The 27,265-nt window shown below is 41.9% G+C and overlaps 1 protein-coding gene across 2 annotated transcripts in view; it reads right to left on the bottom strand.

Moving 5' to 3' along the window:
• Window positions 1-27,265, bottom strand: part of SRGAP1 (SLIT-ROBO Rho GTPase activating protein 1) — a 469,248-nt gene that overhangs the window by 40,378 nt on the left and 401,605 nt on the right. The gene's annotated exons all lie outside the window — the stretch shown is intronic.

Raw genomic sequence — 27,265 nt, 5'->3', positions numbered from 1 at the left:
GATATTATTTTTTTTTTTAAACCTATGACAATTTTATCTGTATAAGGGGTTTGCTAGGTCACCTTAATAACAAAGCAGGGAAAAAGAAAAGAGATCATGCGAACAAAAAGGTATTTTCAAATAGCAAATAGTGATGGGATGCTTAAAGGAAAATGTATTTTGTTTCAAATCTACGCAGCAGCTGTTTTCTACATGTAAAAGCACTGCACATGAATGGAGGATTAAGGAAGAGCAAGACGATGACATTGCTGTGAACACAGTGTACTAGACTAGACAAAGCCATCTGCCTTAAAAGTAAACAAACATTTCACCTGCCGCAAATTTATTTGCAGCCAAATCTAAATGAACACCTTATGAAATTAATCCATCAGTATAAAATATATGATCTGATACTTCACCAAGATTATTTCCCCAAGGTCCTTGGTTGTACCAAGATTATTTCCCCAAGGTCCTTGGTTGTGTTGTCATGTAAGAAAAACAACTCCGCTCACAGGCAGTTCAAAAGGTCAGGGAAGCAAACAAGACAACATTCAAGCTGCAGTCCCAAATGTGGTAACAACTCTGTAACCATGCATTCCTTGTCAGCAGAGTCAAGAACACACGTGATGTATTCCTTCATATTGAGAAACCACAGGGGATCTATCATCCAGAATGTGCACCTTTACTACAAATGGCTGTTTAAATAACTTTAAAGATTTTTCTATCTTTAACGAAGAATAACATATATATAATTTATGGACATGTGAATATAGAATTTAGATACTGTAGCATACTCACATACTCAGCAGATAAGACTTTTTTTTTCTGCAACATAGATGCTTTACGCAAGCTGTTTATTGTCTAGCATTAACAAGGTAATTTTAAACAGGTCACCTAGGTGGCAAGGCCAAATAGGCACCTATATTGGGGCTACTTTATAAAGACACATAAGTGCCTAAGTATCTTTATAAAATACCAGCATGAAACTTGCAAAAATCATATAAAATTAACTTGCATAAATTTACACTCACATGGGTCTATGTGTAAATGTATGCACATTAAGTATGCATGTATTTTATAAACAGTGCATTTATTTTGTGAATGCCTGCATTCTGCCCAAACTATTTCTCCAAATACACCTACACCTGGGTCACATAAAAGTACATGCATTCTTATTATCCTGAAAACATTTACACTTCTATTATAGTGGCTTAGTGACTCTGGTTTAACAGGTACAGTACTCATGTGGTTTTCTTCATTTTTAACTGATTGCATATTCCAAGTTTCAATAAATGATACTCAGTCAAATGTCTTTCGTATAACTAGTGGGTTCCTCAAGGGTCGATCCTCTCACCTATTCTTTTAATTTGCTCTTGAGTTTTTTGGCTTCTCAAATCCATTCTTCAATTATAAGTACTCACCTATATGCAGATGATATTTTTTTTTGATTCATTAGACTACCACGACCAATCCTGATACTGCACCCTACAGACTTGCCTGGATAATGTGGCAATATGACTGAAAAACCATCATTTGGTCCTTAATCCACAGAAATCTACAGCCTGTTGAATCTCGGATCATCTCACTCCTCCCTCCATTATCCCTTCATTGTTTGGCCTTCCTGTTCAAGCAGTTGAACAATTTAAGTACCTCGTGATTACTATCGAGTCAAAACTAAGCTTTTCTTCACAAATTTTGTTGGTTTATGTTCCGGCTTCTTTGCATTACGTAAGATTAGAACTGTCTGAAGCTATGTAGATTTTGCCTTTTTGCATTCTTTGTTTAACGCATTTATCAGTTCCTGCTTAGACTACTGCAATATAGTCTATGCTGATATTACTAAATTTGAACTTAAAAGATTACAAACGCTACAAAACACCTTGGGAAAGCAAAACGTAGGGATCACGCCACCTCTCTTCTTAGAAAGCTTCACTGGCTTTCCATAGAACTGAGGATTCTAACTTTCAAGGCTCTCCACACTAGTTTACCACATTACCTAACTGAACTTACTATTCCCACCCCCTCCCTCAGTTATTGAGATCTATAAATGATCATAGACTAGTTCTTCTCAGCCCCTCCTATGCACAATTGGAATTCATTAGGAAAAGTGCTTTTTACTTTTTTTTTTTTAGCTCCCTTCTTGTGGAATAGACTCCCTCTTCCATTAAGGTCTGAATCCTCTTGTGAATTTTAAATCTGGTCTAAAAAACCTATTTGTCTTCCTCAGTATTCAATTGATTGCGTTATGTATTATGAAGATGATCCACAGTTGGCTGACTGGTTTAAGTCTCATATATTAAGGCAATTTTTGCTAATAGGCACTTTTTCCCTTCTCTCCCCTGGGTATGTCTGTGACTTTTTGAGTGCTATACTATCCTATTTGTTATGGACTTCCTTTTCTAATTTGTTTTGATTGTACTGGGTTTTAGTTTCTTCATTTGGATGGGATTTAGCGTCCTCCATTTGTTCATTCTCTTTCAGTCCTCAATTTATCCCAGTTATCATTGGTCATAGGCTAAAATCAAACTTCAGAAAAGTTAATCAGCCTCAAAACTTGATTCAGATACCTCTCAGAAAAATTGGAGATGATTTTGATAATTATTAAGTAATAGAATCCATACATTTTAATGCTAGATCTAATAAATCACATGACTGGGGATTATATAGGGGATTCACATTCAGGTCTTGTTTTTATTACTGAAACATGGATTCCAAGTTTTAATTCACTAAGTTTTCCTGAAGGCGTCCTCGCAGGACGTCCCTGCGAAGGGGCGGGGAAACCCGTATTATCAAAACAAGATGGGCGGCCATCTTTCGTTTCGATAATACGGTCAGGAACGCCCAAATCTCAACATTTAGGTTGACCTTACAGATGGTCGTCCCCGATTTTCAGCGATAATGGAAACCGAGGACGCCCATCTCAGAAACGACCAAATCCAAGCCATTTGGTCATGGGAGGAGCCAGCATTCGTAGTGCACTGGTCCCCCTCACATGCCAGGACACCAACTGGGCACCCTAGGGGGCACTGCAGTGGACTTCAGAAAAAGCTCCCAGGTGCATAGCTCCCTTACCTTGTGTGCTGAGCCCCCCAACCCCCCCCCCAAAACCCACTCCCCACAACTGTACACCACTACCATAGCCCTTAGGGATGAAGGGGGGCACCTACATGTGGGTATAGTGGGTTTTGGAGGGCTCACATTTACCACCACAAGTTTAACAGGTGGGGGGGATGGGCCTGGGTCCGCCTGCCTGAAGTGCATTGCAGTACCCACTAAAACGGCTCCAGTGACCTGCATACTGCTGTCATGGAGCTGGGTATGATATTTGAGGCTGGCATAGAGGCTGGAAAAATATTTATAAATTTTTTAGGGTGGGAGGTCATCCCCGATTCCCTCCAGTGGTCATCTGGTCATTTAGCGTACTTTTTTGTGGCTTGGTCATAAAAAAAAAAAGGACCAAGTAAAGTCAGCCAAGTGTTCGTCAGGGACGCCCTTCTTTTTTCCACTATTGGCCGAGGCCACCCATGTGTTAAGCATGCCCCAGTCCCACCTTCGCTATGCTTCCGATACGCCCCCGTGAACTTTGGTCATCCCTGCGACGGAAAGCAGTTGAGGACGCCCAAAATCAGCTTTCAATTATGCTGTTTTGGGCAAACCCTGGGAGAAGGACGCCCATCTTCCGATGTGTGTCAAAAGAGGGCGACCTTCTCATTCGAAAATAAGCCAGTTTATATTCTAAATACCTGTCCACCAGCTTTTAAGGCTATAAACTGTCCTAGACAACATAAGAAAGGAGGAGGTCTTGCTCTGATTAATAGGGATTTCTTTTTTATTAAATTAATAGTCTATGTGATGAAAATTTGGAGTTAACAGTGTGCCAATTTATGAATCCAACTAACTGTGGCACTTTAGAGATAATTTTAATATATAGAACCCCCTAGCAATTGGAATCTAATTCAAAAAAAGTTATACGAGTTCTTTTTTTATTGTTCTACAATTTTTACTGTTATAATAATTTTGGGAGACCTTAATTTACACTTAGAAGCTATCACTAACCCTCCTGCTAGTCAGTTCATTCAATTCCTAGATTCTTAACATTTTATTTTAGGTCCTACAATTCCTACACATAACAAAGGCCATGCATTGGATTTTCTTGCATATTCTGGGACTAGAACAAATTCTTTGGTACATCACCAAGGGGTCCTTTTACAAAGGCGTGCTAGCGTTTTTAGCGTATGCTAAAAATTAGCACACGCTAAACACTAGAGACATCCATAGGAATATATTGGTCTCTCTAGCGTTTAGCAAACGCTAAAAATGCTAGCGTGCCTGTAAAAGATCCCCCAAGTTTGGGAACCTATGATTTGGTCTGATCATTTCAATCTTACTTTTTATCTAAAAGATTTTTAATGCTAAACTCAGTTGATTCAACTGAATGCATCTAATTTGAGAAGGAAAAAAAGACTGAAGTAGCTAATTTTTGGCAATCAGTAATTTCTAGGCTAGATACCACAGTTTCAAATTCTAAATTTAAAGTAGAAACATGGAGTGCTGCAATCACTGCAACATTGGATGAACAAACTTCTTAAAAGCAAAGAATTTAAGAAAGACCAATATCCCTCTCCGAAGGGACACCACCTTGTCGTGGTGGAGGGGCTTCAGTGTTTCAATGACTCAGAGGGCTATGCTGTAGGGTTACCCATATCAGACAGGCCTCTGAGGAGAAACCAGACAAAGAGTGTCCCAAACTGGAGGATCCAAGATGGCGTTGAGGGAGGACGTACGTTAGTTGAGTTCCCGTTTTACACCAGAATACCTGAAGAAGTAGGCGCACTCCCCATAGAATGGGGAAGAGAAAAGGTAAAGCCGTGGTGTTGTCCTCCTCAAACACGGCTGGGGTTCCCACCACTTCTCAGCCTACTTTGGAGAGATTCGGGGTCATAACGTCAGGGATATCGGTTCCTGCTTCGGGGAACAGCAAGGCTTTATTGCCGAATCTCAGTGGAGAGGGAGTGACTTTGAGTCCCCCTGTTGGCATGATCCCTCCAAGACCCGGAAACAGTAACGCTTCGCTATGGAGGCCGATAGTGGAAACGCCCAAAGTAGGTCAGGATTTTCACACGACCCGAGGAGGTCCTGGTGCAGCATCGACTCCGGATAATAAACCAACTGGGGGATTGGAGAGTGAGTTCTCCCCCCCCCCCCCCCCCGAAGATATCTGGAGCAGTTTCTGTGGAGAAATTGGACTGGTGAAGCCAAAAAATGTCACAATGGACGAATTATGAGAAGCGCTGCAGAGTGTGAATAACTTTCTTCTTCAGATGTTTAAAATTTTTCAGGAATAAGCATGTGAATTAAAGAATTTATACCAATACTTATCTAACAAAGTGGATGTCCAAGATATAAAAATAGAGACTTTGACTATGGAATTTTTTCTTTTATTGAACTGTTGAAGAAATATTTCTCTGATAATTTGCAAACATTTTCTGATAGCCACCCTCCGCTGTCTAAAGCAATTTATATTTCCCCTAAATAATATTCTTTATCAGAGAAAAGAGATGTGAACTTAACTGACATTTTGGAAAAGCTATATTACTAGTGACTTTTGCCTTTCATTTAGATAGGAATGTTTTGAAATTGTATTTCCGACACGTGGTTGATAGTTTTTTTGGGTTCAAAGATAAATATATTTCCTGACTTATCAGGGGAATCACAGACTAGGAGGTGTGAACTCTTGGCTTTTAAGCCAAAGATCATTGCCCTCAGTGGGACCTTCCTAGTGCGATTCCCTTGTAAGTGCTCTATTTCTTTGAATTTTAATAATTACTTATTTGTTGAACCTAAGAAATTACAAGAGTTTGTGAAGTTGAAAGAACAGATGAAGAACCCTCTGCAGCAACTTCCTTTAGTTACCACTGTACCAGCTACAATTACCGATTAACCTTTCTCCCTCAGAAAAAGTGAATCGTAAGATTAACCATTTTGAGTTTTTCTTATTTTCTTTGAGATTGTTTTCCTGATCTTGGATCTCCTAGTTGTGGACGATTATATAACATACATTGGTGTAAGAAAATGTTTTCTTTTTTAATATCAATTTCTGTTTTCCCTTAAATTTATGTGCTAAATGTGAATGTAATTAAGTAAAATGATAAATAATTAAATAAATAAATAAAAGAAAGACCAATATCCTATGGTTCAGTGAGGGGTCCTTTTACTAAGTCATATTAACAAATTCAGTGTGCGCTAATGATTAGGGCGTGCTAAATAATAAGACATCCATTATATTTCTAATGGCATCTTATCTTCATTTAGCGCACATTAAACCTGTTAGCGCCTTAGTAAAAGGACCACCGAGTCTCTAGTGTTACATAGTCTATGATGGCAGATAAAGACCTGTGTGGTCCATCCAGTCTGCCCAACCTGATAAACTCATTACACATGGTATGTGATACTTTATATGTATATCTGTCTTGATTTGTCCTTGACATTTTCAGGGCACATACCGTAGAAGTCTGCCCAGCACTGTTCTTGCACTAAAATTTCTGAAGTTAACATTTAAGCCACTTAACAGTTACACTCTAGCTCATCCATATCCAGTCACGATGAGGGCACAGACCGTAGAAATCTGCTCTGCACTGGCTTTTCTTCCCAGTTACCGGTGTTGCCGCCCAATCTCCATTAAGAATCTGTGGATCCATTCCTTCTAAACAGGATTCCTTTCTGCTTATCCCACGCATTTTTGAATTCCGTTACCGTTGTCATCTCCACCACCTCCTGCGGGAGGGCATTCCAGGCATCTACCACCCTCTCACTTCCTGACATTATTCCTGAGCCTGCCTCCCTTCAACCTCAATTCATGTCCTCTAGTTCCACAGCTTTCTTGTCTCTGGAAGAGATTGTTTGCGGATTAATACCTTTCAAATATTTGAATGTCATCCCTGTTTCTCCTTTCCACCAAGGTATACATGTTCATGTCAGCAAGTCTCTCCTTGTATGGTTTGCAACGCAAATATACCATTTTTGTAGCTCTCCTTTACACCGCCTCAAGTTGTTTTACATCTTTGACAAGATACAGCCTCCAAAACTGAACACAATACTCCAAGTGGGGCCTCACCAACGACTTATACAGGGGCATCAACACCTCCTTTCTTCTGCTGGTTATAATCCTCTCGATGCAGCTTAGCATCCTTCTTGCCACGGCCGCCACCTTCTCACATTGTTTCTTCACCTTCAGATCCTTGGACACCATCACCCCAAGGTCCCTCCCGAGTCGAGTTTACTAATCCCTCTCCTCCTATCTGGTAACTCTCTTTTGGGTTTCTGCACCCCAAGTGCATCACACTGCATTTCTTGGCATTAAATTTTAACTAATCTCTATATTTGGGAATTCAATAAATGTATTGTGTGTTCATCAACATATTTATCTAAATTCAGCACACTTAAATTCAAATTACTTTTTAAACACAAATTATGATATGAACTTGCTCCTTTCACAACAAAGACTTTTTCAATAGCACATATGAAATGTTTGGCATGCTGTTCTTTTATTATATAAACATTGTAACAAAGTACATCTGGATACTTATCTGAAGAATTTTTTGAATCAGCCAAGCCCCTTCGAAAAAAATTGCACTGGCTTCCCATCAAGGAACAAGTTACCTTCAAGGTCTGCACCTTGATACACAAGATCATCTACTGTATGGCATAGTTACAGAATATATGCTAGATTTGGTTGATTTACCACCCAGAAACAGATCTAATTCCTCCCGATCTTATTTAAACCTACACTATTCGGCTTGTTTTGGCCTCAAATACAAATCTACATGTGCCTCCAACTTTCCTTTCTTGGGTACTCAACATCCAAATGAACCACTAGAGAAGAATTCTGTGAATATCGTCTGTAGCAAGTTACAGCCATCACTTGCATTTTCAAGGATCAAAGGGCTAAGAGACTTGATTGAAGAAAGATAAGAATTTGAGAAAGGGAAGAGGAGAAAGGCAAAATCCCTCTATCCGAACACAAATGTCTTCCAAAATATAGCAATGCTGTAGAGGTCGAGCGCTTCCTTGCCTGAAGAAGGGTTGCAATAACATCTTCTGAATAGCTTTTGCGTCTTAGTCTCGACCTCTCAAGAGCCAAGCTGTAAGACCAAAGGAGAACAGATCCTCCAACAGAATGGGGCCCTGATAAAAGAGGCATCTGAACTGGGGAAGCGTGAAGGGTTGTTTGATTTAGAAGCAAACCAGGTCTGCATATCTTGGCATCCTTGGCCAGTCCAGCGCCAACAAGAGAATTGAGCCCTGATGAAGTCAGATGCCCTATCAGGGGCCACAGAGGGATTGCATGCAGGAGACCTTCCCAGGGTCAAGGCTGAAGTAGAGCATCCAGACCTTGAAATCCTGTTTCTTTCCAATGACTGAAGAAGTGATTGACCTTGGCAGTCCTCTTGGTTGCCATCAAGTCCATGACTGGGCTGCCCCAAGGTTGTACAAGAAGCTGAAAGTGAGTGGGATAGCTCCTATCCCACCAGATCCAGCACATTTCTGCTGAGAAAGTCTGCTTGAACACTCTGAAAGTCTGCAATATGTGCTGCTGAGAGACTGAGATGTTTCTCAGTCCACCTGAATAGAATCAATGGTGCTCAGTCATCTAGACTACTGCAACGCACTCTACGCCGGCTGCAAAGAGCAAATAATCAAGAAACTTCAGACAGCCCAGAACACTGCAGCTAGACTCATATTCGGGAAAACTCATATACGAGAAAAATTACACTGGCTCCCACTTAAAGAATGCATCACGTTCAAAATATGCTCCCTAGTCCACAAAATCATTCACGGAGATGCACCAACCTACATGTCAGACCTGATAGACTTACCACCGAGAAATGCCAAAAAATCCTACCGCACATTCCTCAATCTACACTTCCCTAACTGCAAAGGTCTAAAATACAAACTAATGCACGCATCAAACTTTACTTACTTGAGCACACAGATATGGAATGCATTGCCGCGCAACTTAAAAAAGATCTATGAACTAACGAACTTCCGCAAACTACTGAAGACCTATCTCTTCAACAAGGCATACCACAAAGATCTACCAATGTGAATATACGCAACTCCTCCACATATATTCAGAACTGTCTTACAATTTCTGCTCGTTATACTACTATCATGTTTTTTCATCATCATGTTGCCCAAAATCCTTCTGTAACACTGTCTAATTTCTAATATATTTCCACCATTCATGATGTATTGTAAGCCACATTGAGCCTGCAAAGAGGTGGGAAAATGTGGGATACAAAGGCAATAAATAAATAAATAAATAAATAAATAAATAAATAAATAAATAAATAAGGCAAGCCTCCAGTTGCAGATGAAAGCTCAGTGTTCCTCCTTATCTTTTGACAAAGACTACAGCTGTCACATTGTTAGAAAAGACTCTGACCGAGTGACCCTTGAGAAGCAGAGTAAAGAGTGAATCACCCATAATTTGAGGCAGCTGGTAGACCATTTCACTTCTTGCTGTGACCACTTGCCCTGGGTCACGAGTTCAAAAATGTGCTCCCCACCCAGAGAGACTGGCATCTGTCATAACAATTTCCCAATCTGCAATCTAAAAAGGTGCCCCTTTGACTGGGTTTTCAGTCTGAAGCCATCAACCATACTGTAATACACCTGGGAAGTCAACGGGAGATGCCAGTCGTAGTCCTGAGATAAAGGAGACCAACATCTGGGAAGGGAATCCTGCAGAGGCCTCATGTGCACTCTTGCCTAGTGACCAATTCTAGAGTCACTGCCATAGACCCCTAACATCTATGAGTAATTCCAGGCCTGAGGTCTGCTCTGTTGCAAAAGCAGCCTGATCTGACGTAGAGAGCTGCATGAGAATGAGGATTCCTGCGGGTATGGAAGAAGTTGCCACAGGATTCCTGTAGGGATGGAAGAAGTTGCTGGTAGATTCTCATGGGAGTGTAGTCAAAATCTCTGCTGACTTCAGAATGACAATTAGAATGCACTAAGAGAGGCAACTGGAAAACCAGAATGAGGCTTGGAACGTACAGAGAGGCAGCTGGAGCACTGAAATGAGGCTTGGCATGCTCAGTGAAGCAGCTGGAACACCAGACTGAGGTTTGGAACACACATTGATTGAATAATGAATGCGATCCAAAAAACCATGAGGGCATGGGAGGAAACAGAGCTGCAAGTTCATAATAGCATTGACTCCTGCGGGTACTGGTGGGGATGGAGGAGATTAATTGTGGGGATGGAATGTATCTTAGTGTGTACAGGTTAGATTCCATAGGGATGGGTGAAATTTCTATCCTCGTGTAACTTTCTAAAATGCAGTTTCTGTTTCCTGTGGTCTGAAAGTTAACACCCTTCCCTGTTTCATATTGATCCCAAGGATTCCACAGACCGAGTGGGGACCTGGGTACTTTTCCTAAAATTGATCATCCGAGTGAACAAAGAAGATGATCTACTGTCCAAGTAACTTGGTTACTTTCGTGAAAGGAGGATGCCCTAATCCAACTTCTGTCTCAGGAGAAAGGACCTGGAACCCATCATTGGGAGGAATGTGTGGCACTGGCGTGGTGGCATAATCTTTTCTGTTTGAACAAAAGGAAGACTGCCTGTACTGAAAACGAGGATGCTGAGTATACTATGGCTGACCCAGTCTGTAGCGTCTCTGCTCCTTATACTGCAACTTAGATGCTGAAGAAGAAAAAGAGGTATGAGATAGATGCTTGGGTTTTTCCTCTGGCAATCTTTGGGGCTTTGATTCACCCAGCTCCTTAATTATGTTCCTAAGACCTTCACTGAAGAGCCATTCACCTCTAAAGGGTAGTTTGACAAGGTGAGACTTGAAAGCTGCATCCACTGACCAATGCCAATGGGCAGTGACCAAAAGGGCCATGGATCATGTCAATGTCTACAATAAGTCATAAAAAGGCATCAGCCATATAGGTCAAGGCCGTTTCCCTATGTGCTGCATACTGCTGATCCTGACTCTCAAATGTTCAAGCTTAGGGAAGAAGCTTTTTGGTATCATATCAGACAAGCCTGACTACAAAGAAATCGAAATTGTGGCCTGTAATCCTAGAACAGCCACGTCAAAGGACTGCTTCAAGGCAACCTCAATTTTCCTATCCTAGAGATCCTTTAAGGCTATTTCATCTTCCACCAAAGGCATAATCTTTTTTGTGATAGCTATGACTAGGGAATTTGCACTGGATTGCTGGAGCTTACCCTTTTCTTCATAAATCTGTGCCACTGCTTAATCTACCTTGAGAATGGCAGCTGAAGACTGCCGTGCTGCAGAAATTAAGTAATGAATCACAGGATTCATGAGAAATGTTTTGGATGGACCCCTGAGATCCACCATTAAAGTGGACTCTTGAGGAACAGCTAGGGCAGTTGTGGGATCAGAAATGGAAAGGATTTCCAGTGCCTGAGAAATCGAGGAAGAAACTCCTCTTTGTGAAATAACTGGAGAACTTTAAGGTCATCTCTCCTTGTTCCAAAGGCTCTCTTAGTGAAAAAAAACCTGGACATAGTCCAGGTGTGAAAGAAATAGCAGACTGCACAGACTCAGAGTCACTATGTAGAAGCCTGACTCTCTTGGGGGCAGGGAGCTCCAAGGGGAGAGAAGGAGAAATCTCTGAATCAGACTTTTCTTTTTTTAATATGTATGCCTGATGCATTAACAAACTCCAGAGAAAACAAGGATGGGACACCTTGAGCATAAGAATTTGATAATGAAGAACCCAAGGGAGGATGTATGGCCTTAGAAGACGGGAGTCAGCCCGAGAGTTCAAAATGGCTGCCATCCCCATGGTTTCCCTCACAGGATCACGATCTAACTGAGGAGAACTGCTCCATGGAAATACCTGAAGGCATAATAGGAAAGCCTGGTGATCTCTCTCCTGGTTCAGCAGCAAGGGGAGCTGAAGCAGATTTACAAGAGCCTGAAGAGAAATGGTTGCTCCTGTATCTGTGTCTCGTTTTGAATACTGTGAGCCCTTGGGTCCTGCTGGAGGCAGATGAACCACTGGCCTCCAAAGGACAGCCGGACAACCCCTAACTTCACCCGTGGCGACCACCGTTCACCGGGAGTTGAGCCCCCAGCTGCAGGCGGCCAACGGGACTTCAGGAACCACAGGGGTTGGCGGACTGGCCTGAAGAAAGATGCAGGAGCAAGCAGAGATGATCAGGCAGTAGTCAAGGCTGGCAGCAAACACGGATAGTCAGGAACAAGCAGTAGTCAGGGCTGGCAGCAAACACGGATAGTCAGGAACATGCAGTAGTCAGAGCTGGCAGCAAACACGGATAGTCAGGAACATGCAGTAGTCAGAGCTGGCAGCAAACACGGATAGTCAGGAACAAGCAGTAGTCAGGACTGGCAGCAAACACGGGTAGTCAGGAACAAGCAGTAAAGTCCAGAACCAGGAATACAGACAACAGATCCACATGCACTGCAACTTCCCTGGAACAGAGTAGTAGCTGAAGCACAGAAGACTGAAGGCAGGGCTTTAAATAGAGAAACAATCAGAGCCAACCATACTCAGCTGTATCCAACATGGCTGCCACCATAGGAGATCCTCCCAAGACCAAATATGGAGTTCCTTCCTGTTCTCGTTACTACAAGATGGCTGTCCCCTCCTGAGCTAGCCAAGATGGCTGCTGTCCTTGCTCCAAGTCAGATGACGGCTGCTGGAATAGGAAAACCGAAACATGGCTGATCCTCTGAGTTAACCAAGATGGCTGTGGTCTTGCTCCAAGCTAGATGACGGCTGCCGGACTTAGGAAACTGAACCAACCTTTCCTAAGCCTGATCCTCCTCTCTTTCTGAGGAGCCCGTGGCTGGTCCCAGTCGGGGGGAGCGCCGAACAGGTGAGGAACGTGACAATTCCTCAATGAGCAGCTTCTTCTCTTATTATTACTATTTAATTTTTATTAGGAAGGATGAAAGCCATGGAAAATACTGAGGAGGAGGAGAAGGAGAGGGGGGGAAGGGCCCAGAACTTCTAGGTTTGCAGCTCAGAAATTCAGAATACCCTCTAGCTCAACTGGGAGCTGGCAGAAACTCTGAACCAGGAGCTAGCCTGTGGAGAAATCCAGGAGCTATGGAGCACATCCACTTCCATCTGCTGGAGATAGATAAATAATTGAATTGTAGTTGCTGCACACTGTTCATATAGAGCACAGCACAATTCTGTACTCTCTATCTCCACCTGCTGGTTGTTGGATGTAACCTGCATCTTCTGGAATAGTCAAGGATGAAAAGGATGTTCCATTGAATATCGGCCTACCATTTGTACAATTAAAACATTTCTAATTTTCTTTAGCAATATCTTCTATTTCCCACTGCTAAGAAGCCACATAAGACACACAGCATTTAAAAAATATAAACATGTGTGTTTAGTTGTTAGGAATATGGGCAAAAAGGTGCCTGGCTTCATAATTTCCTCTGCACTGATATCAATGTATGTTGTATATGGTCCCTCACACCCATTCTAGATATTCAGGATGGGGGAAATACATATCATAAAACGGGATAATGAAGATCCTGCACTGTTAAAAACATAATGAGCTAATGAGAATGGAAAGGTTTATGCAACTTCTCTGAAATCATGGTTCTTTAGGGTGCCATAAATCTCTTAAGGTAACTTGGCAAACATATTTTCTGCTGAATGATTTTTCCAAGCCAAAATGTGGGTGAATGGAGTCCATAGTTAAAGAGTCCTTGCTTTCACATAAGAAAAGCCATGCTGAGTCAGGCCAAGGTCCACTGAATGCAACATCCTGTCTCCAATAGTGTCCAGTCCAATCCCTAGCAGACCCCCCCCCCCCCAAAAAAAAAAAAAAAACAACAAAACATCTATTTCCTATATTTCATTTCCAGGGCTAAACAATGGTTCTTCCAAGTCTATTTGGGTAATAATTGTAATAGAATTTTCCTCCAGGAACATGCCCAATCCTCTTTTGAATCCCTTGACCACATTCTCTAGCAGATTCCACAGCTTAATTATGTACTGCATTAACAAAACACACAAACAAAAAAACCTTTCTAGGGTTTGTTTTCAATCTGTTGGTCATTAGTTTCATGGACCATACCAGTGGTATAGCCAGACCTGACATTTTTTTTTTTGGGGGGGGGGAGGCAAGACTTAACTTGTAGGGAACTAGGCATACAGGTGTGAGTAGTGCTTGGTATACTCCTAAATAATGAGTGCACTTGATGGATTTCTGAGTAAGCAGTCTGCCTAACATAAACCTCACACACACCCTTATGTAAACTTTAGAAACACTGACTTTTTAAAATATAATCACGTTATCCTATAACTTAAACTTTCTCAACATCTCAACACACATCACAGTGACCTACAAAATAATTACTATATTCAACTTTGGTTTATAACAAATTTAAACACTTTATTAAACTGTATTAATAAAACAGGTAAATACCTTTGAAATACCAGTTTAAATATGTAGCCTAAGAAATCTACTATAAAAAATACCGACCCCTAAAACTGCACACTGGACTATCAAGCTGTTAATTTAAACATATATTTTGAATTCACAGACATCTTCATTGCTCTTCCTCTAAGAATGGATGCAAACCAGAAAAATGGCATTTCTCTAGGAACTCACCATACAAAAGTAAGTTAATTTTGGTATAATCTCAGTAAAAAAATATAGACCTTTGATGCACACTCAGTCAGTTGAGTTTTCGGGATATCTACAAAGAAGATGCATGAGATAGGTCTGTATACCAAGGAGGCATTGTATGAAAATCTCTCTCATGATATTCATTGTAGATATCCTGAAAACCCAACTGGTTGGTTGTGCCCAGCACTGCTCTACCACAACTGGAGACCCCACTAGTCCTGAGCATTTTTATTTTTCAAACATGCTAGACACTTAGAAAAATAACACAAAAACCTGCAAAAAGGCACTCAAAACCTATATAGGAAACTTACCAAACCATTATAGCTCTAACCAACCTATGAAGATAGACCTTACAGCACTAATATTCTTGCTACTGGGAAGATGGACTGTTACAGATTCCTACACAGACACCATATGCCAGAAGAATCCTTTACCTCAGTTGCAGATACAGAACATGACTTTCACCTTATACAAAATAGGGAACCATAAAAAACATGCAGACAAAAACTGAAGGCAGAGAGAACAGACTGTGCGTATCATGCAAAACCATAGAAATAGAAAGAAATGCATGTCCTCTTATACAGTGCAAAATAAATCTGACAGACGTAAACTCTCAACACTGACATAATTCAATCATTAAACTGAAAATAAAATCATTTTTCCTACTTTTGTTGTCCGGTCATTTAATCTTTCTAATCATGTTAATCCCAATCTCTGCTTTCCTCTATATTCTCTTAACTGTCAAGCCAGGGTTTTGTGTCCATTTGAAATTTTTCTCTCTCCTACCTTCTTCATGTTCTTGAATACATCCATCCCCCAACTTTGATCTTTTCCACTCAGCTTTCTTCTATTTATTTGTCTGTTCATTCATTCTTACTGTAAAGTCTTCAATTTCCCTCTTTTTGTGTCTACTTACACTTCAATCCTCCTATTCCTCTTTCTCCTATTCCCCAGTCTTTCACTAACTGTCCTCTCCACCTTCCATCCAGCATGTCCTTCTCTCCCCCCCATTCCATTCAGTGTCCGCTCTTCTCTGTCCCCCTTCCATCTAGCATGTCCCCTCTGTCTCCCTCCTCTTTCATCCAGCATGTCCCCTTGCTCTCCCCTCCCAGTCAGCTTCTCCTCTCTATTCTCCCTTCCATCCAGTTTCTCCCCTCTCTAAATCCTCCCTGTCATCCAGGTTCTCCCCATCTGAGCCCTTCCATCCAACACCTCCCCTCTCTCTCCCATTCCATCCAGTATGTGTGTGTGTGTCTCTCTCTCCATTCAGTATCTCCCCTCACTCTGCCCCTTCTATCCATCATGCACCCTTTCTCCCTTTCCAATCAGTGTTTTTTTTCCCTTTTTCCCCACTCCCAGCATCTTTTGTTTCCCCTAACCCTAGCTCTCTGGCCACCCCAGAGGCTGTCGTTTTCCGAGAATTCAGTCAAGGAGCTGCATTCCCTCTATGCACAGTTGACTACTCTACTGAACTCACGCTCTGCTCTCTGGAACAGGAAGTGACCTCAAAGGAGGGAGGGAGCTGCAGAACTGGCAGTGCAGGTATATAGGTTGTGGCCACGCAGCTCTTTTGTGTACTTTTGATGCTGCTGCTAGTGTTTAGAAGCAGTGGCGAGGAGCGTAGCAGTGGGAGAGCAGTGCAGAAAGTCACTGGTGGAGCTGAGGGAGACAGAGAGGTACATAAAGGAGACCTACAGGGATATTGTAGAGAAGTCCCACCTCCAGTCTGGTAGCCCCTGTGCTACCTTGGAGGAGGGAGGTCTCCTAGAAGGACAGCATCACCCTGGTGAAGTAGGAAGTACTCCTGTAGCCAGGACCTGCCCACCAGGGGATGTACTATCCTCTCACGCCGAGGATATGTCTCCAATTGCTGCCTAGGAGGGAAGGGTTAGGACAGCTGTTGTAGTTGGTGATTCGCTCATTAGGCATATAGATAGCTGGGTGGCTGGTGGACGTGAGGATCGCCTGATGACTTGCCGGCCTGGTGCGAAGGTGGCAGACCTCACGCGTCACCTAGATAGGATTTTAGATAGTGCTGGGGAGGAGCCGGCTGTCTTGGTACATGTGGGTACCAATGACATAGGAAAATATGGGAAAGAGGTTCTGGAAGCCAAAATTAGGCTCTTAGATAGAAAGCTCAAATCCAGAACCTCTAAGGTACATTTTATGAAGTGATACCCATTCCACACGCAGGGCCCAAGAGACAGGCAGAGCTCCGGAGTGTCAATGCATGGATGAGATGATGGTGCAGGGAGGAGGGTTTTAGATTTGTTAGGAACTGGGCAACATTCTGGGGAAGGGGGAGCCTATTCTGAAAAGATGGGCTCCACCTTAAACAGAGTGGGACCAGGCTGCTGGCATTGGCATTTAAAAAGGAGATAGAGCAGCTTTTAAACTAGAAATGGGGGAAAGGCCGACAATCGCTCAAAAGCGCATGGTTCAGGATAAGGTATCTTTCAAAGATATCACCAAAACAGGGAAGAAAGGGTATCCTGATAGTGAGGTTGCAAAAGAGACCGTAGGTGTCCTTAAATAAAAATCAGACAAAAGATTGCAAATTAATACTGTTAAGTACTGAGAATGATGTAAATAGGAACAACAAACATAGTTGTAAATGTCTATACGTGAATGCCAGAAGCCTAAGAAATAAGATGGGAGAGTTAGAATACGTTGCACTAAATGACAAATTAGATATAATAGGCATCTCTGAGACCTGGTGGAAGGAGGATAACCAGTGACTGTCATAACGGGGTACAAATTATACTGTAGTGACAGGGTGGATCAAACTGCTGGAGGGGTAGCATTGTATGTTAAGGTGTCACGATTGTGGCCGTGATCCCTCTTTTGACTCACCTTATTTCTGCTGGTCAGCTCATGGGCTGGCTTCTATCTGCATTGTTGTGTTTGTCCTGTGTGTTCCAAGCCTCACTTTGGTGTTGAGTGTAGGGTTTCTACTTCCTGTGTGTTCCAGGGCTCACTTCAGTGTTCAGTGTGTATTTCCTGTTTCTGTCCTGTAGGGTTTCCACTTCCTCTGTGTTTCAAGCCTCACTTTGGGTTCTGTGTATTTCCTGTCTCTGTCCTGTTCATAAGGAAGTGGTTGACTTTCATTCAGGGCCTTTGCAATGCCAAAGGTCCCCAGGTAGTCTGTGTGCTTGTGAGCACGTCTTCCTTGTTCTTAGTCTGTGTGCTTGTGGGCACTTCTGCCTAGATCCTTGTTGCTTTGTTCATAGCCTGTGTGCCCGTGGGCACTTCTGTTTAGGGTGAATGTGTGCACTTCTGTTTCTGTTCTTCTCTGTTTGCTTTGTGTCCTGCCTAGTCTGCCTTGCTTGTTCTAGTCCCTTCTACCTTAGCTTCAGCCTTAGTTCTGTTGTTTTTCTGTGTGGGTCAGCTTTGTATCCTGCTGGTCTCTGCCCTGTTTGCCTTCAGCTCCAGTTAGCTTCCGTTCCCCTCCTGTTTGCATCTACCCTGGTAGTCTTTAGCTCCAGTTCCCTTCCTGCTTGTCTCTGCCTTGCAAGCCTTCAACTTTGGTTCTGTCCCTGCCTTGTCTGTCTTTACCCTGGTAGTATTTAGCTCCAGTCTCCTTCCTGCTTGCCTCTGCCCTGTTTACTGCCAAGCTTGTTTGTAAATCCTGAATCTTGCTTGAGTTCCTGAATCCAGTTCCAGTCCAGTCAAGCCCAGCTTGTTCCAGAATCCGGTTCCAGTCCAGCCAAGCCAAGTCCGTTCCAGTCTCCTGTTGTTCCAGTCTGTTCCAGCCCTGCCTGTCTACAGCTCCAGTCCTGGTTGGGGGATTTTGCCTCCTGCTGCCGCTCGTCGACAGTAAGTCAAAGGCTCATGTTGTTGCAGAGTCCGTGACTGTTTGTTCAAAGCCTAGGATTGTGACATAAGGAGAGCCTTGACTCAAATAGATTGAAAATTCTGCAGGAAACAAAACACATCTTGGAATCCCTATAGATTGAAATTCCATGTGTAATGGGGAAAAGGATAGTGATAGAAATGTACTACCGTCCACCTGGCCAGGATGAACAGACGGATGTAGAAAAGTTAAAGAAAATTAGGGACGCAAACAAACTGGGCAACATAATAATAATGGGTGATTTCAATTACCCCGATATTGACTGGGTAAATGTAACATCGAGGCATTCTAGGGAGGTAAAATTCCTTGACAAAATCAAGGACTGCTTTATGGAGCAGCTGGTATAGGAGCTGACAAGAGAAGGAAAAATTCTAGACCTAGTCAGTCCTTAGTGGAGCGCATGATCTGGTGCGGGAGGTAATGGTGCAAGGGCCTCTTGATAACAGTGATCATAATATGATCAAATTTGATATTAGCTTTGAAGTAAATATACACAGGAACTCCAATACGTTAGCGTTTAACTTTAAAACAGGAGAATATGATAAAATGAGAAGAACAGTGAAAAAAACTTAGAGGGGAGGCTTTGAGGGTCAAAAATTTACATCAGGCATGCATGCTGTTCAAAAACACCATCCTGGAAGCCCAAGCCAAATATATTCCGTGTATTAAAAGAGGTGTACGGAAGACCAAACAACAGCTGGCATGGTTAAAAAGTGAGGTAAAGGAAGCTATTAGAGCTAAAAGAAAATTCTTCAGAAAATGGAAGGAGGAAACAACTGAAAATAATAAGAAACAGCATAAGGAATGTCAAGTCAAACGCAAAGCACTGATAAGGAAGGCAAAGAGGGAGTCTGAAAAAAAGATTGCGTTGGAGGCAAAAAACATATAGTAATTTTTTTTATTTTTTTAGGTACAGTGGGGGAAATAAGTATTTGATCCCTTGCTGATTTTGTAAGTTTGCCCACTGACAAAGACATGAGCAGCCCATAATTGAAGGGTAGGTTATTGGTAACAGTGAGAGATAGCACATCACAAATTAAATCCGGAAAATCACATTGTGGAAAGTATATGAATTTATTTGCATTCTGCAGAGGGAAATAAGTATTTGATCCCCCACCAACCAGTAAGAGATCTGGCCCCTACAGACCAGGTAGATGCTCCAAATCAACTCGTTACCTGCATGACAGACAGCTGTCGGCAATGGTCACCTGTATGAAAGACACCTGTCCACAGACTCAGTGAATCAGTCAGACTCTAACCTCTACAAAATGGCCAAGAGCAAGGAGCTGTCTAAGGATGTCAGGGACAAGATCATACACCTGCACAAGGCTGGAATGGGCTACAAAACCATCAGTAAGACGCTGGGCGAGAAGGAGACAACTGTTGGTGCCATAGTAAGAAAATGGAAGAAGTACAAAATGACTGTCAATCGACAAAGATCTGGGGCTCCACGCAAAATCTCACCTCGTGGGGTATCCTTGATCATGAGGAAGGTTAGAAATCAGCCTACAACTACAAGGGGGGAACTTGTCAATGATCTCAAGGCAGCTGGGACCACTGTCACCACGAAAACCATTGGTAACACATTACGACATAACGGATTGCAATCCTGCAGTGCCCGCAAGGTCCCCCTGCTCCGGAAGGCACATGTGACGGGCGTCTGAAGTTTGCCAGTGAACACCTGGATGATGCCGAGAGTGATTGGGAGAAGGTGCTGTGGTCAGATGAGACAAAAATTGAGCTCTTTGGCATGAACTCAACTCGCTGTGTTTGGAGGAAGAGAAATGCTGCCTATGACCCAAAGAACACCGTCCCCACTGTCAAGCATGGAGGTGGAAATGTTATGTTTTGGGGTGTTTCTCTGCTAAGGGCACAGGACTACTTCACCGCATCAATGGGAGAATGGATGGGGCCATGTACCGTACAATTCTGAGTGACAACCTCCTTCCCTCCGCCAGGGCCTTAAAAATGGGTCGTGGCTGGGTCTTCCAGCACGACAATGACCCAAAACATACAGCCAAGGCAACAAAGGAGTGGCTCAGGAAGAAGCACATTAGGGTCATGGAGTGGCCTAGCCAGTCACCAGACCTTAATCCCATTGAAAACTTATGGAGGGAGCTGAAGCTGCGAGTTGCCAAGCGACAGCCCAGAACTCTTAATGATTTAGAGATGATCTGCAAAGAGGAGTGGACCAAAATTCCTCCTGACATGTGTGCAAACCTCATCATCAACTACAGAAGACGTCTGACCGCTGTGCTTGCCAACAAGGGTTTTGCCACCAAGTATTAGGTCTTGTTTGCCAGAGGGATTAAATACTTATTTCCCTCTGCAGAATGCAAATAAATTCATATACTTTCCACAATGTGATTTTCCGGATTTAATTTGTGATGTGCTATCTCTCACTGTTACCAATAACCTACCCTTCAATTATGGGCTGCTCATGTCTTTGTCAGTGGGCAAACTTACAAAATCAGCAAGGGATCAAATACTTATTTCCCCCACTGTATATTAAAAGCAGGAAGCCGGCAAAAGAATCGGTTGGACCGCTAGATGACCGAGGGGTAAAAGGGGCGATCAAGGAAGACAAAGCCGTAGCCGAGAGATTAAATTAATTCTTTGCTTCAGTCTTCACCGAGGAAGATTTGGGAGAAATACCGGTGCCCCAAACTCTGGAATTCATTGCCCGAAAATGTGGTAAAGGCGGTTAGCTTAGCAGGTTTGGATGGCTTCCTAAAGGAAAAGTCCATAGACCATTATTAAATTGGACTTGGGGAAAATCCACTATTTCTGGGATAAGCATAATAAAATGTTTTGTACTTTTTGGGGGGGATCTTGCCTTATTTGTGACCTGGATTGGCCACTGTTGGAAACAGTATGCTGGGCTTGATGGACCTTTGGTCTGTCCCAGTACGGCACCGGTGTTAGGGAAGCAAACAAACTGGCCAACATAATAATAATGGGTGATTTCAATTACCCCGATTATTGACTGGGTAAATGTAATATCGGGGCATTCTAGGGAGGTAAAATTCCTTGAAGAAATCAAGGACTGCATTATGGAGCAGCTGGTATAGGAGCTGATAAGAGAAGGAAAAATTCTTGACCTAGTCCTTAGTGGAATGCATGATCTGGTGCTGGGGCGGCTTGATAACAGTGATCATAATATGATCAAATTTGATTATTAGCTTTGAAGTAAATATACACAGGAACTCCATAAGTATTTCTAATACTGGTGCCAGAAATGGTATTCAAAGCTGACGAGTCGGAGAAACTGAATGAAATCTATATAGAACTAGAGGATGTAATGGGCAATTTGACAAATTGAAGAGTAGCAAATCTCCTGGACCGGATGATATTCATCCCAGAGTACTGATAGAACTTAAAAATGAACTTGCAGAACTATTGTTAGTAATATGTAATTTATCCTTAAAATCGAGCGTGGTACTGGAAGACTGGAGGGTGGCCAATGTAACGCCGATTTTTAAAAAAGGTTCCAGAGGAGATCCGGGAAATTATAGACTGGTGAGTCTGACATCGGTCAAAATGGTAGAGACTATTATAAAGAACAAAATTACAGAGCATATTCAAAAGCATGGATTAATGAGACAAAGCCAACATGGATTTAGTGAAAGGAAACCTTGCCTCACCAATCTGTTGCATTTCTTTAAGGGGGTGGACATGTGGATAAGGGTGAGCCGGTTGATATTGTACATCTGGATTTTCAGAAGGCGTTTGACAAAGTACCTCATGAAAGACTCCAGAGGAAATTGGAAAGTCATGGGATAGGAGGTACTGTCCTATTGTGGATTAAAAACTGCATAAAAGATAGAAAACAGAGAGTAGGGTTAAATGGTCAGTATTCTCAATGGAGAAGGGTAGTTAGTGGAGTTCCCACAGGGGTCTGTGCTGGGACCGCTGATTTTAACATATTTATAAATGGCCTAGAGATGGGAGTAACTAGTGAGGTAATTAAATTTGCTGACAACACAAAGTTATTCAAAGTAGTTAAATCGCGGGAGCATTGTGAAAACTTACAAGAGGACCTTACGAGACTGGGCGTCTAAATGGCAGATGACGTTTAATGTGAGCAAGTGCAAAGTGATGCACATGGGAAAGAGGAACCCAAATTATAGCTACGTCATGCAAGGTTCCACGTTAGGAGTCACCAACCAAGAAAGGGACCTAGGTGTCGTTGTTGATGATACACTGAAACCTTCTGCTCAGTGTGCTGCGGCGGCTAAGAAAGCAAATAGAATGTTAGGTATTATTAGGAAAGGAATGGAAAACAAAAAACGAGGACGTTATAATACTTTTGTATTGCTCCATGGTGCGACCGCACCTCAAATATTTTGTTCAATTCTGGTGGCCGCATCTCAAAAAAGATATAGTGGAATTAGAAAAGGTGCAGAGAAGGGCGACGAAAATGATAAAGGGGATGGGATGACTTCCCTATGAGGAAAGGCTAAAGCGGCTGGGGCTCTTCAGCTTGGAGAAAAGACGGCTGAGGGGAGATATGATAGATGTCTATAAAATAATGAGTGGAATGGAACGGGGAGACGTGAATCATTTGTTTATTTCCCAAAAATACTAGGACTAGGGGGCATGCGATGAAGCTACAAAGTAGTGAATTTAAAATGAATCAGAGGAAATGTTTCTTCACTCAACGTGGAATTCAACTCTGGAATTCGTTGCCAGAAAATGTGGTAAAGGCGGTTAGCTTAGCAGAGTTAAAGGTTTGAACGGCTTCCTAAAGGAAAAGTCCATAGACCACTATTAAATTGGACTTGGGGAAAATCCATTATTTCTGGGATAAGCAGCATAAAATGTTTTGTACTTTTGGGGGGGATCTTGCCAGTTATTTGTGACCTGGATTGGCCACTGTTAAAAACAGAATGCAGGGCTTGATGGACCTTTGGTCTGTCCTAGTATGGCAATACTTATGTACTTATTGTTGGGGCTGAGGAGGCAAGCCTTTTATACCATCTGGGCGCATATGATGGGGCAGGGGTATTTGCACCCCTGTACAGATGCCTATGGACGCTAGGCTGCAGGTGGGTGGAGGAAAGGGAGACAGATGACATGCTGTGCAGCAGGAGGGAAAGAAATGCTGGGCTGTATGCCTGTGAGCTTGACTGGGGAGGGGGAACCTGAGCAAAGACTGGAGGGGCCTGGGCCCCCGAGGCCGACTGTAGCTCAGCCCCTGGAGCAGACTGTTATTTTTGTGCTGACAGTTTAAACTATGTCACCCCTCACCCAGGCTGACCACTGGATGGGCAACCTGGGGACAAATGACCAGTGGCAACAGCCAAAAGTTTAAAAAAAAAAAAAAAGAAATTTTTTTTTGAATTATCTACAGGAAGTAGTTCCTCCATTAAATAAGATTTATTATATACCTAGCACAATGAAAAAGGTTGAAGGAGAGATATCAAATGATTTACAAAATGTCACGGCTATTTTGGAGAAATCTATAGATGATGCAAGTGAAAGAGGGACGCTGTTGGTGTCCTTTGTTTTTCAGCAAGACCTGAATGCAATTATGAGATTATACTTTAAATCAACTAATCATAGTTTTGCAGGTCAAAAGATTTGGCTTTACCCCGATGTGACAAAATCAACTCAAGAAAAAAGAAAAATGTTTCTTTCTATGAGGTCAAAAGTTGTTGATAAAGGGGGAACTTTCCTCTTGGCTTACCCGTGTAAATGTCTCATAAGGCTTAATCAGACAAAATATGTTTTTTATGTTCCTGATCAGCTTAAATCCTTTCTAGAAGTAGAACAGAGTCAGAGTTAAAAGAAATGTAGAGAAATACGACTCCATAATTTTGGAGAAATTATTTGATAATTTGATTTTTGTTAAACTTCACTAATTCCTGCCCCCCGTTTCTCTTCACCTTATTAGGCTTTGAGGTCTAAGTAAGCCAGATTGTATTAGATTGTAAGTTTGAAATGATTATATCTGTATGACTATTTTGGCTGTGTTCAACTTGACAGTTTGCTATACCTGTTAAAGTTTAATGCAAATAATAATAAAAATTATCATATATAAAAACCATGTCACCCCTCTCATAATTTTATAAACTTCTATCATATTGCTAAAAGATGTGGTCAGTGCTTTCTTGTTGATAAGCAAGATTGAGTCAGGCAGAAGTAACATCCTTGCTTGGGGCTACCTATCCAAATATGAATTTTCCATTGCCTGATAGCAGCCTGGTCATAAAGAAAATATGAGATTTGCCAATGTTACAAAGAGAGGTTGGCCAGCGCATCTCACTGTATGATTGTGGACTGGTCCAAGCAATAGCGCAAACTGAAGATATGAAATGAGGACCAAGTGATTGCTTTGCATTTGGTGTCCAGCAAAGCTGACTTTAGGGGGGCTACAGTGGCTCTGATTTGATGAGGTTTCAACTTTACTGTTTAGAGGAGTGCCAGTTCACACATAACAGAATTTAATGCAGTTTGCTAGTAAATTTGCTAAAGTTCATTTGACTGCTGGAATATTAAATCTGTTGGGTTGAAAGAGACAAACAGCTACTTAGACTTTCTGATGGATTCAGTTCTTTTGAGGTACTGAATGAGAGCCCTTTTGCAATCCAGATTGTGGAGGATTTTCTTGCAAAGTGTTTTATGAAATCTCAGACAAAGCTTAGAGAGCACTATTTCCTCACTGTCATGAAAATGTCTGTTGTTAGTAAAAACTTAGGATGAGTCTGAAGAATACTTTGTTGCGATGCTGATGGGTAAGTGATTTATAAGTAAGCAAGGCTTGAAATTCACTTATTCTTTTAGCCACTGTAACTGATTAAAGAAAAAAGCAGTTTCCGGGTGACATGCCTTAGTAAAGCAGATTCCAGTGGTTCAAAAGGAAGGTTCATGAGAAGTGTAAGAACAAAAAGAAGGACAAGGTACAGGAGGCTTCTGCAGTGGTGGTTTGACTTGCATAAAGCCCTTTTATAACTTGAGAAATGCTAGGAAATTGTGAAGCCTTGAGAGAGCACTAAGATGTACTCTAATTTGGGGGGGGGGGGGGGGGTGGAATCTGTAGTGCTAGTCGATAAAGATGGTATATGTAGTGCAGGATCTCAAGATAGCTAGGCTAAATAGAGAAGGGGCATAACCATCAGTAATGAGGTCATGATGACACTAAGATACTGGTACAGCCTCACCTGGAGTACAGTTTTGGAGGTCATATCTCACTAAGGATATAAAGGGGAAATTACTATAAGGAGCCATTAGAGTTTGGCAGCAAAACCGCATGTAAATAACTAAAATATCAGCATTAACATGCATATGTGAAAAACATGCATAATTTACCATATTCCGGCTACACAATGGATCTGTAAAATAGTGCCAAAATGCAATGACTTGTAGTTTCAATATGAGCATTTACATGGGCAGAGAGCACATTTTCATGCATAGATTATAAAATACTATAATCTACACGAGTTCTTTAGCAAGCTGGTCTTGCCTTCATTAGTATTTAACTTTGTCTTGTTTGCATCTATTGCTTAGTTATATAAATCTGGTACTCCATACATTTTACTGTAAAACTGCCAAGAGATTCCATCTCCTGCCAGCAAAGTCAAACTCTGTCATCACTCTAACTGCTTCAGAGAAGGTCACAAAAATGATAAAGAGGATGGGACACCTCCCTTTTAAAGAAAGTGCTGGTTTCCAGACAAGACCTGACCCTGAATATCCAGGGCTAACCTAGCTGATGACAGTCAGCATTTAAAAACGCTGTCAGTCGCCGGTTGAATACTGGCTGGATTGTTCCTCACCTATAACAGGTATTTTCCATAGACAAGATGGATCCTTCCTATCTCCTAAGAACTGCTTTTCTTCTTGAGCTATGGAACTGGGTGAATCTCTTCGTAAAGGCGGTTAATAAATCCCAATAAATAAAAATACTGAGAAGACCAATGTGGGCAGGAAGAGACAAACATGCTCAGAACTGTACACTCAATTCTGAGCTCCAGGAGAGCTGTTCCAGTTTGATAATGTGCAATGATATTACCCATTTGTGTGCTGGATAAATCCTGCTCTCTGAAGAAAACATCCGTTACAGGTGACAAATAATGCTTTTCACACAAAGCATAATTAAGCTATGCTTGCTGCCAGAATATGTAGCCAAAGCAGTTAGAATAGATGGTTTTAAAAAGGGTTTACAAAAAGAAAAAAGTAGGAGCAGACAATGTTTTTTCACACAAAGAAGAAAATACATTGTAGCAACAATTGTTGTAAAGGCACCACATATGTAGAGGGTTTATTCAAGTTCTTGGAGGAAAAATCCATAACCCTTATATGCCTTACAGACTTAGGAAAGATAGTTTATCTCTGGAAGTGAGCAACAAATAATAGATTTACTCTTTGGTATCCAACTGGGTACCTGTGATCTGCATTGATTACTGTTAGAGATGGAATGTTGGCCTCAATGGATCTTTGGTCTGATCTAGTATGGAACATCTTATGTTAACATTATAAGATTCTACTTATGAAGAAGTTTGACAACAATGAACAGTGGTTATTGCAAACAGAGTTTTAATTCCTATTTCCATCACTTCACTCACTGTGTGATCTCGGGAAAGCCACATTATTGATATTTATTAGTTGTCCCTTGCTCAACGTGAAAATCACAATATATATATATAAACACAAATTGCAGTTCAAATGAAAGCAAATCATCAATAAAACAACACACCTACACCATTAAAAATCATTTACCCTTCCTATGCATGAAATCTTTTAAGCTTCTTAGGCTCAGAC

The sequence above is a fragment of the Microcaecilia unicolor genome, chromosome 10 (genome assembly GCF_901765095.1).
Source record: "Microcaecilia unicolor chromosome 10, aMicUni1.1, whole genome shotgun sequence".
NCBI classification, from domain to species: Eukaryota; Metazoa; Chordata; class Amphibia; order Gymnophiona; family Siphonopidae; genus Microcaecilia; species Microcaecilia unicolor.
The sequence above is the reverse complement of the archived record's forward strand: the minus strand, read 5'-3'. Positions and strand labels throughout refer to the sequence as shown.